We start from the raw sequence: 15,065 nt of genomic DNA, 5'->3' as shown, positions 1-15,065 counted from the left end.
TTATTTTAGTACTCTAAGAAATTAAATTAAATCATAGTTTTCAGGAACAGTCTCTCTAATTTGTATCTGTTACTGTATAAGAGGGAGGTTTCAAACCAATGGATCCAGTGTTCTCTATCCATAGTGTCTACTGCCCCTGAAATGGCTGTAGTGTAGATGGACATATTTTCTATTTTTTTTCTAGGCAGATATTAGCTGTTCTTATTAGTTTGGACAAACTTAAACAGTTTGTCCAAACTATTTAAGTCTGCAGGAGCAAGAGATACTGTAGACACTAAGATGATCTAGATCAGTGCTTTCCAAACTTCTGGATGTCAGGGTCCCCCTTTGCAAAAATTAAAATATCGTAATAGAGAGATATATTATAATATTTATTGTATTTATATTCAATACAAAACATACACGGCGAATATTGCAAAAATAAAATGCATATATTACATTTTTTGTCTCTTACCGTTTGGTTCTGAAGACGATGCGGGCTGTTCTGGTAAAATATGAAATACTGTCCTTTTTTTTTTTTTTTTTGAGTCTGTTTCTTCTGATTGTTCGCGGGAAATTTTTTAATTTTTTATCAGCCACTTATTCATCTCAGGGTTAAATTTTTTAACGTAGAATAGATCAAATAATATCACTACTTACCGATAATGGCACACCACAGACTGATAACATGAAATTAGTGAATAATACCTGAATAAGGGAATCCCCGGACCAGGAACATTTTTCTCTTTTGTGACTTTTCTCCATTTACGGTAATTAAGCCTAATGCGAAACAGACAGCAAAGGCAGGTTGTTAAAACGTGCATATGATTGGTGCGGTATTAACAAAAGATCGCGCAACCGAAAGATAAAATCATAGCTGACAATTGAGTTGAAATGCTAACTCTCTTCAACCGAATTCCATATGTGAAACTGCCATAACATTCATTATATATATATATATATATATATAGTTTTAACACTTTTACGAATTTTAACACGTTCGGTTGAATTTTATTGCTGCCTTGGGAAATCGAGCTCACGCACATCTAATTAATAACAATAGTTTTTAGTTAGATACTGTGTTTGCCCATGCAACATATGGTTTTGTTTCAGTCTATACAGCATAGTTTCTGTATGAAGGGATATGTGATTCATTAATTAGTGTTTTTATCCCAGTTGTCTCTAATTGCACTCTTTGTTGAGAAATATATTACAGACTCCTTATACCTTATTCACTGGCATAATAAAATTACTTGTTTTTATTGTCTCTGCAGTATAGTGGCTGTTAGGGAGTGCGTGTTGTTTACTGCTGCAAGCGAGTTACTATCTCCCCACATGAACTTGTTTAAGCTTTTTTTCATGTGTGAAGTATATGCGAAACTTTTATTGGTAACAGAAAACTAGCTCGGATGACAGTGATAATATAAAACGAGTTTTGATATGTATATAAAGTCAATATCAACAGTCCCTGATTACGAAACGCGTGATGAAAGGGACAGGAAGATTTGGAGCTTCCATGGAGAGCATTCGAAGTAAATGCAATTAACCACTGCTTTGAAATGAAACATATGAATAAGCAATATTTACTAATATTCATTAAGCGCCGAAATACGCAGGAAGCAAAGTTTGTGAATCAACACCAATGTGTGAATTTTTCCATTAAAATATAAAAAATAACAAAAACAAAATAATAAATGATAAAAGTTAAATAAGTTTCTTTTAAAATAAAAAAATCTACTTAGTCTTAAAACATTTTAAATTTGTTTTCATTATTTCACGGGCCCCCCCTCAACAAAACCTACGGCCAGCAAGGGGGCCGCGCCCCACAGTTTGGGAAGCACTGATCTAGATAATGAAGTGAATCTTTAGGTCAGTGGATAATAATTTTTGTTATGGTTTGAAGTAGAAGTAGGTCTGCATGTTATACCTTTTAAGAATACATGCAATTTTTTCTGAGGTGCACCAGATGCAGGGAACAGCAAATGGGTTTCTTGTTCAGGATTGGGAGAGGGGGGAGTTAAGGATTGACAAAGAGCTCTGTTGGTTTTTTAAAGGAGGAAGCCACTGACTGAAAACATCTTAAATGTGATTAAATTCAGTGGAGAAGCTAACGTGATCCAAGCAGATGGTTCTGGTTCCATTAGCTAAGATTAGTAACACCATATTGCTGGAAGTGGTGGTGTGAGTAGGTTTTCTGTAGACAGATAGGATCCAATGGGAAGCCAGATAACAAGAGTACCAAGGAAGGGCAGATAATTTTTTTTTTAATAGTGAAACAGATCCTCAGGTACTGGCTGTTGAGGTATGCTACAATGTTTCTAATGTATACCACCATTATCTAAATAAATATAGATAAATAAAATAAATAAATCTATATAAATAAAAATATAAATACATAAATTTGTGTGTGTGTCAATTTGCTCTCATAAAAGAGGGAAGCTAATGCAACAGTAAATAGAGAGAGCTTTGGGAGACAAACTTGGGCCTAATTTTAACAGGCGGGAATAATGCCTAAAGTTGCAACACCATTTGAGGAACACAAGTCTATTCAGGTCACTAGTCTGGTAGGGTATGCTTACACATTGATTATTAATCATGTTGATGTTTAATGGAGAAAACACACCTTTAAAATTAACAGTTAACTAAATTAATTTAGTTAATTAGATTATTGGCCAATATCACTCCCTCTAATCCCCTCCCAAAATCCAAAACAGAAAAAATTCATCATAATCCCCCATATCCAGGGCATCCCAGAAAAACTTCAACAATCTTAAAAGATATAACAACAGACCTACCTCAGATCATACCAAAAATTAGCTACCCTTATCCACTCACCTAAAGATGTACTTCACCATCTAGATCATTAGATGGTGAAGCAGATCACACCACCTAAATCACACATATGTTCATCTACATTACAGCCATTTCTGGGGTAGCAGATCCCATGGATACAGATCACTTGTAGAAAATCTCTCTCTTATACGTCCTGATCCTGATTTTCCCTTTCAGTTTTTTCTGACCGTAGGTGACTTTGTAGGCATTGCCCACAAAGTATTCCTGGAGAGAATTTTACAGGGTAGTTCACCATTGCTTTCCCCCCCCACACACACACACCAATTTTATCTGGGCTCAGGACCAGCATATGGTTGGGATGTATCGATGACTGTAATCCATGTGTATTCACGGGGCCAGTTTGCCTGTTCTGGAGGGACAAAAAAACCCGAGTTTCCAGGTGAACCCCCCCCCCACCTCTGTATGAGCTCGGGGCCAATTTGCTTGCCTGGGGGACGAAAAGTCCAAGTTTCCAGGTGAATCCCCCCCCACACGCACCTCTGTATGAGACCGACTAACTCATGTCACCGACGAGTTAGTGGCATGATGTCACTAACTCGTCAGTGACATGAGTTAGCGACATCATGTCACTTCCTCATGTCACTGACGAGAATAGAAACTTCCTCATGTCACTGACGAGAATAGAAACCAGGTCTTTCCGACCAAAGGGCTTCATCTATACTGAGTGAGCTATGGAGGCTCTTCTCTTATATAGTAGCAGATACAAATGAGAGAGAGAGAGATTGAGAGAGCCTGGAATTCACCATAGCACTATGAAATTACCCAAATCTGATGCATCACATTGACAAAAATCTAGGAGACCATCACTGTGAGACCTTTGGCAAGATTCCACCACCACAACCAGTGCCAGGACACCAGTTAGGACTGTAGCAGCTGGCCTTTTGAAATCAGTGTTTGTCTGTGTGCACATGCTTAGTATTTCTTTGAGCACATGAAGATGCCTTGGTGATCAAGGTGAAATATTAGCTGATAATCTAATTAGCTAAATAAATTTAGTTAATTACTAATTTGAGATGTGTGTGTAAACATCAACATGATTACCATTATTATCAAGATTTTCATAAGAGAAAAATAGTTTTCAGGTATGAGAACTTGCAAAATTTTTTGCTAGCTATTGGTACATTTCATTAAATAAAGTAGAACAGTTGGCAATATCCTATTCTTGTCAAGAATAAGAACAATTCCTACCTCGGAAGAATGTTATTGTTTCCTAAGTCAAAATGAATGTCTGTGTGCACATGCTTAGTATTTCTTTGAGCACATGAAGGTGCCTTGGTGATCAAGGTGAAATATTAGTTTTATTTAGAAATATTTGTTTAGTTTTAAATACAAATGTAGTTAAAGAGATGTACAGTTTCATGATTAAATGTATTAAATTTAAGGTTATCACTGGATCAGAAGGCTAGCATATTTTCAGCTCAGATAAAATTATCTTTTTAGGTCTTAAGATAAGTTTTTGTTGTTAAATTTAGAATGTTGTAAATTTTTTATATATCTTAGAATTATTAAACTATTTTCGTTTTTGACTGATACAGAAGAGTGAAGACACATTTTTTCTTAATTACTGAAGATATAATAGAAAATTTATATATTTTCTTTGGACAGACCTACCTGTCTGTCCAAAGTAAGATAATTTGCATGAGCATGGAATCTCATAAACACCAGGTAACATCAAGGGTGAGAATTTGTCCTTAGGAGAAGGTAATAAGTTGTAAATTTGGTTGATAGGTTTGTAAGTAGTGGCAAAATTGTATTTCTTCATAATTTTAGAAAGACGTTCTGAGATGCCTTTAACGTAAGGTATGGGAATCCTATGCACTTCTTCCTGTCTGGTTTGATGTAAGCAGAAGTGACTGATGATTTTTTGAGTTGTTTTGGGATTATATCCATTTAGGATGGCTGTATTTTTGATAACTTCTAATTCCTGGTTTAAAGATTCTTCAGAGGAGCAGAATTTGTGTGCTCTGGAAACTAGTGATTTAATAATGCCAGATTTCTGAGATGGATGATGAGCAGAAGAATTGTGAATGTAGCGACCTGAGAATGTAGGCTTGCGAAAGATGCAAGTGGCGATGGAACCGTCTTCTTTTCTTTTGATGTGTAAATCCAAAAAAGAGATACCCTGTGGAGATTTTTTTTTTAACGTAAAGTTGATGCGATGATGAAGAAGGTTAATTTTATCTAGAAACAGTTGTAATTCAGGTTCGGGAATGATTCCATACTGCAAATACGTCATCGACATATCTTAGCCAAATTTTTGGTTTGGGTTCAAAAGTGAATATTTTTTCCTCAAGGTGTTCTAGAAACAAATTTGCTAGGTTTGGTGATAAAGGAGATCCCATTGCTGTTCCTTCCTCTTGCTTGTAAATTTGACCTTTCCAGGTGAAGTAACCTGATGCAATAACAAACTTGAACAATTCAACTATATCAGACGGAAATTTTTGAGTTAGTAATTCTATTGTTTCTTTATGGGGAATGTTAGTGAAGAGGGAGACAATGTCGAAGCGATAAACAAGTCAGTTTTTGATAGTTGAATGTCTTTAATTTTGTACAATTAATTGCTACAATTAATTATAACTGTCTCAAAGAATTCGGGAAAAAAAGCTTTTGATAAAAGCAATAGTGCTCTACATATTAAATACCTTAATCTATTAAATCGATCAAAAAAGATCACTAACAAATTACCAACGGAAAAATGGGTAGTCAATTTATCTAACCGTCAACTAACAAAAGATGAATTAAATGTTCTAGCAAGAGGCCATAAATTTGCGATTTCACCAAAGTGTTTCCCATATTTAGACTTTATACATAATATAGAAAGAAACATCAAGCATCTCTCCAGTATTGAAGCCAACAAACTTCGTTTCGAAGTAGCTAAAGTGATCTACAATGCCAAACCTTCAGAATTAAATATCCCACCGTCAGAATTGAAAGCTATTATTTCCGTAAAACGTAACAAAAATTTAATCATTACTAGAGCTGATAAAGGAAATACCACTGTGGTTCTTGATACCAATTCATATGACCAAAAAATTAATTTACTTCTTCGAGATCGTAATACTTACTCCAAATTGGATTTTGATCCTACGAATCGTCAACTCAAAAAATTAAATAAGCTACTTAATGAAACTTCCTCCTTAGATGAAGAAACAATCAAAAAAATTAAGACATACCATGCAAGACCTCCTAGAATTTATGGCTTACCTAAGCTACACAAAACTAATGTTCCACTTAGACCTGTTGTAGACTGTATTGGCTGTCCAACATACAAGTTATCAAGATTCTTATCTAACCTTCTCCGCCCTCACATAGGCCACTCAGTCTCTTCAATCAAAAATTCTAATGAGTTTCACACAAAAATTAAAGACATTCAACTATCAAAAACTGACTTGTTAATCAGCTTCGACGTTGTCTCCCTCTTCACTAACATTCCCCATAAAGAAACAATAGAATTACTAACTCAAAAATTTCCGTCTGATATAGTTGAATTGTTCAAGTTTGTTATTGCATCAGGTTACTTCACCTGGAAAGGTCAAATTTACAAGCAAGAGGAAGGAACAGCAATGGGATCTCCTTTATCACCAAACCTAGCAAATTTGTTTCTAGAACACCTTGAGGAAAAAATATTCACTTTTGAACCCAAACCAAAAATTTGGCTAAGATATGTCGATGACGTATTTGCAGTATGGAATCATCCCGAACCTGAATTACAACTGTTTCTAGATAAAATTAACCTTCTTCATCATTGCATCAACTTTACGTTAGAAAAAGAATCTCCACAGGGTATCTCTTTTTTGGATTTACACATCAAAAGAAAAGAAGACGGTTCCATCGCCACTTCCGTCTTTCGCAAGCCTACATTCTCAGGTCGCTGCATTCACAATTCTTCTGCTCATCATCCATCTCAGAAATCTGGCATTATTAAATCACTAGTTTCCAGAGCACACAAATTCTACTCCTCTGAAGAATCTTTAAACCAGGAATTAGAAGTTATCAAAAATACAGCCATCCTAAATGGATATAATCCCAAAACAACTCAAAAAATCATCAGTCACTTCTGCTTACATCAAACCAGACAGGAAGAAGTGCATAGGATTCTCATACCTTACGTTAAAGGCATCTCAGAACATCTTTCTAAAATTATGAAGAAATACGATTTTGCCACTACTTACAAACCTATCAACCAAATTTACAACTTATTACCTTCTCCTAAGGACAAATTCTCACCCTTGATGTTACCTGGTGTTTATGAGATTCCATGCTCATGCAAATTATCTTACTTTGGACAGACAGGTAGGTCTGTTCAGAAACGCATCTCGGAACATCAAGACCACATTCGTCTTCTTAAACCGCAGAAATCTGGCCTCTCTCAACACGGAATTGAAAATCCAAACCATAGGATCCATTGGGAAAAGGCTAAACTTTTACATAGATCTATATTTAAACATGAACGTTTATACAAAGAAAGTTCTGAAGCCCTACTACACAGATCAAACCTAAACCTAAACGTTCTTACTATTCCTAAAGTATGGGAAATTATCATACAAAACTGTGTTAAATAATTAACGTTTATTTTTTTTTTGTACTACTTTAGCACGTTATGCACATTTTCACGAGATTCTATTGTAATCATGCACCCTAACTGTATGTTATTCCTAATTTTTGTTTAAATACTGTACTGATGATGTCCTAAGATACTTAGGATGAAATATTTACAATTAAATAATTTTCACTGTGGTTTATACGTGTGTTTCTTCTAATTACGAATGCACCACAGGTTTCGTTATTTAAAAAAGTTCATGTACCTTGTTTTATAAAATCCCTTCACTAGCTATGTATCTATCACATCATCTTACCTCTACCTATTCATCAGGGTTAGCCTAGTTTCCTTTAATTTGTTCTCATTCTGTTCTCATGGACAGAACATGTGACAAATACAGATGTCCTACAGAGAATGAGAACACAGAGATCTTTATTACAAGAAATGATCCAGAGAAAGATGAGGTTTGCAGAACATGTACTGAGAGTTTCAGCAGGACAGAGGATACTAACAGTTTTAGAAGGAAAAATTAGGGAAAAGGATCAAGAGGCAAAAAAACGGAGGACATGGCTTGAAGATGTAAGATCATGGACAGGATCACATGGCTATGCAGAAAAAAAAAAAGAAAAGTCACTAACAGAGAGAACTGAAAGGACATGGTGCTGCGGCCTCTCAATGAGGAAGCTACCTGGAGGAGGAGGAGAAGAACATGGCAGTTCCCAATATCATCCTTTTTATGTGACTCCCACCCAGGTAAGGTTGCAAATGTGCAGAACATTAGTGCTGTACATGGAGCAATGCTTATAATAATCTCCAAGCTCTCATCATCCTATCTTCATCCCTCCCCTAAACACTTGGAGAGCGTATCAGGGTCCTGTAAAGGCATGATGACTTCCTTTTCCTCACACATCATCTTTTTTTCATCACCATTATTGTTCTCTGTCATGATTTTCTTACCACCTTTACAATGTAGCTCTTGAAATTCAACATTCCTCTCTGTCATTCAGAGGTTCCAAGAATGATTAGTTTCTTGGGGCAAAGTCCTGCCAATATATAAGTAGCAAAAGTGAAAAGGTGTCTTATTATATCAGATAACAAGATACTCTGGATCAGAGATATGTTGAAAGCTTTTTTCACTTTAATAATAAGGTGGTGATGAATAAAAGTGATAACTTTGATAAGGTTAATTTTAATAATAAGGTAATACACTTTTCACTGCTTATACAAGGGAAATATATAGCTTCTGCATTCCTTCAACCCTGGTATTGGTTGGCCAATAGTAGAGTGTTCATGAATGATTACGAAGATGGACGGTGATACGTGATTGGGAATGCTCGTATGTTATATAGTCTTTTGCTGAGATATAGTAAAATGTGATTTATGAAAATTTTTGATTAGTTAATTTACTAGTACTAGTAGTTAATTGTTTTGCTACCATAAACAGATGGTTTATTTTTCAAAGAGGTTTAACCAAGTAAGTCAACTGAATTTACAACAAGGGCGATACGCTAGGCCTACTGGCGCTAGTGTTGCCATTGTTTCATATACTGTACTTGATAAGCAACTGTCTATTTATTATTGTGATAAGGGCAAGGCATGTCCTGCCCCACAGAACAAAGTTTGGAGTTAACCATAAAGGCACCATATGAAGAACTTAATTTCAAAGAACTTTTGGCTATCTTCAAGCATGTAGGCAATCTACTGCATACTAAATGGCCAGGAAAAGTCGTGATTCATCAAATAAAAGAGATTGCTACAGATGACCCTCAACTCTCACAACTTCTTCCCAGCATCACCCAAGACAGCACCAGCGAAATAACAACAGCTGATGATAATTCCTTTACAGATCACAGTAATTATCAGGAGGTTCGCGCTCGCAAAAAACACAAAGTGGATCGAATGGAAGAAGACGGTCCTGTCCCGGACTCTCCTACCTCCTCAAGGGAAAAGATACTTCCGATTATTCTGTAAGAAAAGAAAAAATGGATGTCCTTAAGGACTATGATGTCCAATCTACAAATTTCATACAGTCAAGCAAAGAATGTCACAGATGGTATTAAAATCCAACCCAGGTCAGTGATGGATTATCGAAGGTTAACTGGTGAATTAAATGCCAAAGGTATACAGTACCACACCTTTTCACTAGGATTAGAGAAAAACCTCACGGTAGTGTTTAGAGGTGTTTTGGAGGACGTATCCACAGAAGAAGTGGCTGTGAATTTACACCAGCAAGACCTACCACCCATTAAGGTCAGCAGAATGACCAAAAAGGACATGACTCCAATGCCACTGGTTCTAGTAGAGATCAGTCAAGCTTATATCTGTGGACTGAAAATTACTATAGAACCATTAAGAAAAAGGGCTTCAACAGGGAAGTGCCATAGATGTCAAAGGTTTGGCCACGCCCAGAAAATGTGCAATGCTGAATTCAAATGTTTAAAATGTGGGATCGGCCACCCAACAAATACATGCACTAAACCAAAATCTACCCTGGCTAAATGTGCCAATTGTGGCAGTCCTCAAACTGCCAACTACAAAGGATGTGCTCACAATCCAAGAAATAGAAAAACAGAAGTACAAACATTTTCTTCCTCACTCAGCACGACTACATCAGAGATTACTTCACAGCCTCCTGAAGATCAACATAAAGGGTCAGACACCCATCTGCTGAAGCCAGAAGTTCCCAAAAGAGTAACTCCGCAACAACAGTCCAGGACATATGCGGATGTAACTCGTCCTAAACAGTCATCCTGGGAACAGCCAACACCACATACAAATCTGACAGCTAGCATTACCTCTTCTCTTGCAAATATGCTGTTGGATTTTAGCAGATCCAACCCTTCACCAAGTTCTACTAATAGATTTCTAAAGGATACACAAGCCATTATCTCAGCACTCACCAACGAACAGAAATAAATTAAAACCAGCTTCTTTGCAGATCATAGCATGGAATGCGAACGGCCTAAGGGGTAAGGTCTTGGAGCTTCAGGAGTTTGCCCAAAGACATCAGCCAGATCTTCTCTTGCTAAGTGAAACCCATCTGCGACCATCAGATAATCCCAAAATTAGTGGATACCAGCTGTACAGAACAGACAGATTATCCTGAAGAGGCAGTGGCACTGCTATTTACATAAAGAATTATATCAATCATCACTCTATAAATATTCCATCCACCACTAATCTTGAGATTACAGGCATTGAAATTCCAACATGTTCGACAGGTAATCTAAAAATCTTCGCAGTTTACAATCCTCCGCAAAAAAAAACATCACTGTTCTCAGATCTGAATACCGTACTCGACAACAGGGAGCCTGTCATCATGGCCGGCGACTTTAACTTTAAGCATCCTGACTGGAACAGCCGTTCTATCAATAAAAATGGACAAATACTAGCCAACTACTCAGAATCCAACAACGTGGTTGTGGCAGGTCCCACCGAGCCTACCCATCACAACACATACGGTCAGGCTGATGTTTTAGACATAGCTATCCTACAAAATGTAAGACTACAGTACAGTATAATGACACTCAATGATCTATCATCTGACCACAATCCCATTCTATTAAAGCTGGGAAACCAAGACAATTGTTTCCCCTCCCACATTCATTCATACCCTGGGACAAGCTATCCAAGGTACTTCCAAAATATATTGGTCCTGTGCCGATAATAAAATCAACAGATGAAATTGAAATAGCTGTAAAGGATCTAACTAAACAAATTAACACAGCCGTTGCAGCAGTTACAACTACTCGCAGATTAAATCACTTGCCAGAAGACATCAGGAACTTGATCAGAGAGAAGAACAGGGCAAGAAAGAGATATCACAACACCCAAGTACCTCAAGATAAACGAATATTGAATAGATCCACCTCTGCAGTAAGAGATGCCCTCACAGTGCATAGAAGTCAAGTTTGGGAGGAAAAATTGACTTCTATCTCTCCTTATAACCACTCCATATGGAATCTAATCAGAAAGATCAAGAACAAAAACAAACCTCTTCCACCTCACAAACAGATGTTGGCCTCATCCATACCAATGCAGATAAAGCCGAGGTAACAGCAAGAAATCTAGAGAGCCAATGTAAACCCTCTTATGACCATCTCGACTTCAATCACATATACAAGATCCACCGACACGTCAGATCTACACTCAAATTTTCTATCACATACTCTAGTCAAATTGCACCCACATCACCTGCAGAAATATATGACATAATTAAGAAGTTACAGAATAAAAAGGCTCCTGGACCTGAAGAAATCACCAACAAGGTGATAAAACTACTACCTCGAACAGCTATTGTACATCTGACTAACATAATAAACTCCATCCTACACTACAAATATTTCCCTTCCTACTGGAAGCTGGTGGATATAATCCCAATCCACAAAACGGGAAAAGATCTGCGATTACCTGAAAGTTACAGACCTATCAGACTTATTTCTAATCTGGGCAAATCAGCTGAGAAAGTTATTCTCACCAGACTTCAAGAATCAGTATGCAAGTTAAACATTCTTCCTGAGGAGCAGTTTGGGTTCCGTCAATTGCACAGCATCACACAACAGATTTTCAGATTAGTGGAATATGTCACCATGGGATATAATTGGCATCAATGCACTGGGGCTGTTTTCCTTGACATAGCCAGTGCATTTGACAAAGTTTGGCATTATGGCTTGCTATACAAAATGATAACATCCAGAATACCATTGGAAGTGGTTCATCTGATCAGATCATATCTCCATGATAGGCGCATGCAAGTTAAGTTAAATGGCCCACTCTTAACTCAAAAATGCATCATAGCTGGAGTCCCACAAGGATCCCTACTGGCACAGACTCTCTTCTCCATATATATGTGTGATATCCCGCACAATCCTCTGTCATCTATCAAAGCCCTACATGCAGATGATACAGCGATATTACCCAGATCTTTAAAACTGCACCTAGCAATCAAAAAACTGCAGGAAAATCTACTGCTAATCGAACAATACTTTGCTAAATGGCAACTTCAAGTAACTCCCCAGAAGAGCGTAGCAGTGCTATTCGCCAGAAGAACAATGCTTCCTACTGGAGATGTCCTCTTGTTCAACACAAAAATCCCATGGCAAACAGAGATCAAATATCTTGGCATATTGCTGGACAGAAAGTTGACCTTCAGCTCCCATATCAAACTCTATGTCTAAAGACGTCAAAAATCATTGCACAGCTCTATCCACTAATCAACAGGAACAGCAAATTGAGCACCAGAATCAAGCTACTTATATACAAAATGATGATTCGTCCTATACTCACATATGCTTCTCTGGCTTGTAGCCATACTGCTGATACCAATATCCTAAAATTACAAGGTGTGCAAAATAAATGTCTCAAAATGATCCTGAATGCACCATGGTTCATACGCACTGTGCAACTTCACCGGGACATAAATATCCCCTATATTTACACCTTCATGCAAACTATAGCAACTAAGTTTTTCTCAAAAGTATCTGTGCATCCTAATAATCTAATTCAACTAGCGACAAATTATGACACAACAGACTACTCCAAGCACAAATGTCCAAAAGCAATTTAAACCAAAACTCCAATGACTAATCCTCAGGCCCACAAAGGGCTAGCTACAGGCTCATAAATCTTTTCCCACTCACAGTTTTCCACATCAGACAGCGGGGAATATGAAAAGCATCTGCTTCACCCTTTAGGCCAGTAATGTTGACAGTTAACACCCTGGTATTCTTTCTTGGTCTAGGTCGCACTGATGAGATCTCAAAGGTTGAAACTGGCATAAATAATGGCAATTCTCAAACACCCTCTGCCTCTTGTTTGCCACAATGAAAGAACTCTTTAAGATTTCCTTTGGCCTGCTTGGCTAGATTCTTCTCATAATCTGATGAATAAAAGTGATAACTTTGATAAGGTTTTTCATTTTAATAATAAGGTAATACACCTTTTACTACTTATACAAGGAAAATATATAGCTTCTGCATTCCTTCAACCCTGGTATTCTTTCTGAGTCTAGCTCACACTGATGAGATCTCAAAGGTTCAAACTAGCATAAATAATGGCACTTCTCATATTGCACAGCGTTATACACATCCAAAATACTTTTGCCTTCCATGCCATGCTGGTAACTTAAGCCTTGGGCATCTGCATCCTTGGGTAACTTAAGCCTTGGAGACAAATAATTACATCAATAAATTTTTATATACAGTAGTATCTCGCTAATCCCAACCGCTTTAGTCCAAACCCTCCAGTAATCTGAACTGCGGTTTACGTATTATTATTTTGTGTACTACTATTTTTATTTAATAATTATTATTTTAACTATTTATTTTATTATTATTACAGTACAGTCTTTTTTCATGCTGTCGATTGTAGGGTTATACTGGAGGCCTATTTTGATTTATTGTGTGTACACGTTTGCTTTTTTATACTGTACAGTAGGTACTATATTGTCGGCATGAATCACAAATATACACAAAAAGAGGAAATTCAAAACGTGCATAATCTGGTTAAAAATATAAATCCAGATGTTGAAATTTCAAAACAGTTGCTACGGAATGGATTACAGGTAGAAACGAAAGTGAATTCGAAATCAAATCAGATGCTAAAATTATAAATATGACGCTACAGAATGAATTAGAAGACGATGATGACGATAAAGAACTCGAAGAAAAAAAAATGAAACATGAAGAGGCAGTTGACAGTTTTCATATGTGTATAGAATGGGCTAAGCAGAATGATATGCTATTCCACAAAATTTTGTTGCTAATGCAGCTCCGAGAAGAAGCATTCGAAAAAAGTTTAGCTTCCAGGAAGCAAAAGAAAATCAGTGACTTTTTTATAATGAAATAAAAAACTTTTTTGTGTGTGTTATTTTGCGAAACGTTTTTTTTGTGTGTTGTGTACAAGAAAGTGATACTTTTTACGCAAATTAAGTTACGTACTGAACAATGCAATTTTTTTATTAAATCTGAATCCTCAACAATAGACGTACATACAAATTAATTTTTTACTAAAATAAACTTGTGTACAGTGTTATTTTATTTTGTTTTACATTACAGTACTGTAGCTTTTTTCTATCAGTTAATTTATTTACAGAATTAAATTGATGTATCATTAGAATCTGATTATTTTTGTCTTAAACGCTAGTTATTGTCTCTTGGGGGATAATAGGCGGAAAAGGGGAGATATGATTGAGACATTCAAATTGCTAAAAGGATTCTATAGGATTAATTCAGATGATATTTTTGAGATCAGGACTGGTGGTGGGAGAACTAGGGGACACCCATGGAAGCTGGGCAAGAGCGTGGTTAGCAGGGGTGTTAGAGCTGGGTTCTTTACTTTTAGAGTGGTAAATGAGTGGAATAAGCTGCCAGAGTCTGTTGTGGGTGTTATGACAGTGAGAGAGTTCAAGGCAAGGTATGATAGATACTGTGAGAATGTTGAACAGCTGTGTGAACATGATGTTTAGGGCCTCCCTCGATGAGTCTAAGGACTCCTGGAGTAGCCCGTAGTAATAATAATAATAATAATTCGCTAATCCGAACGAGCACGGTTTTTATCAGTTCGGATTAGTGAGATACCACTGTAATTATTTAATTTTTTTTTTTTACAAGTAGATCGGGGGGGGGGGGGGTTCCCTATTTGACTCCCCTCTGCGGAAGCCCATGCTTGTACTGTTTGTGAGTTTGCTGATCAC

This window comes from Typopeltis vanoorti, chromosome 17 (assembly GCF_054136105.1).
Source record: "Typopeltis vanoorti isolate ZY-2024b chromosome 17, IOZ_Tvanoo_1.0, whole genome shotgun sequence".
NCBI lineage: Eukaryota > Metazoa > Arthropoda > Arachnida > Uropygi > Thelyphonidae > Typopeltis > Typopeltis vanoorti.
This window is presented reverse-complemented; position numbering follows the sequence as displayed.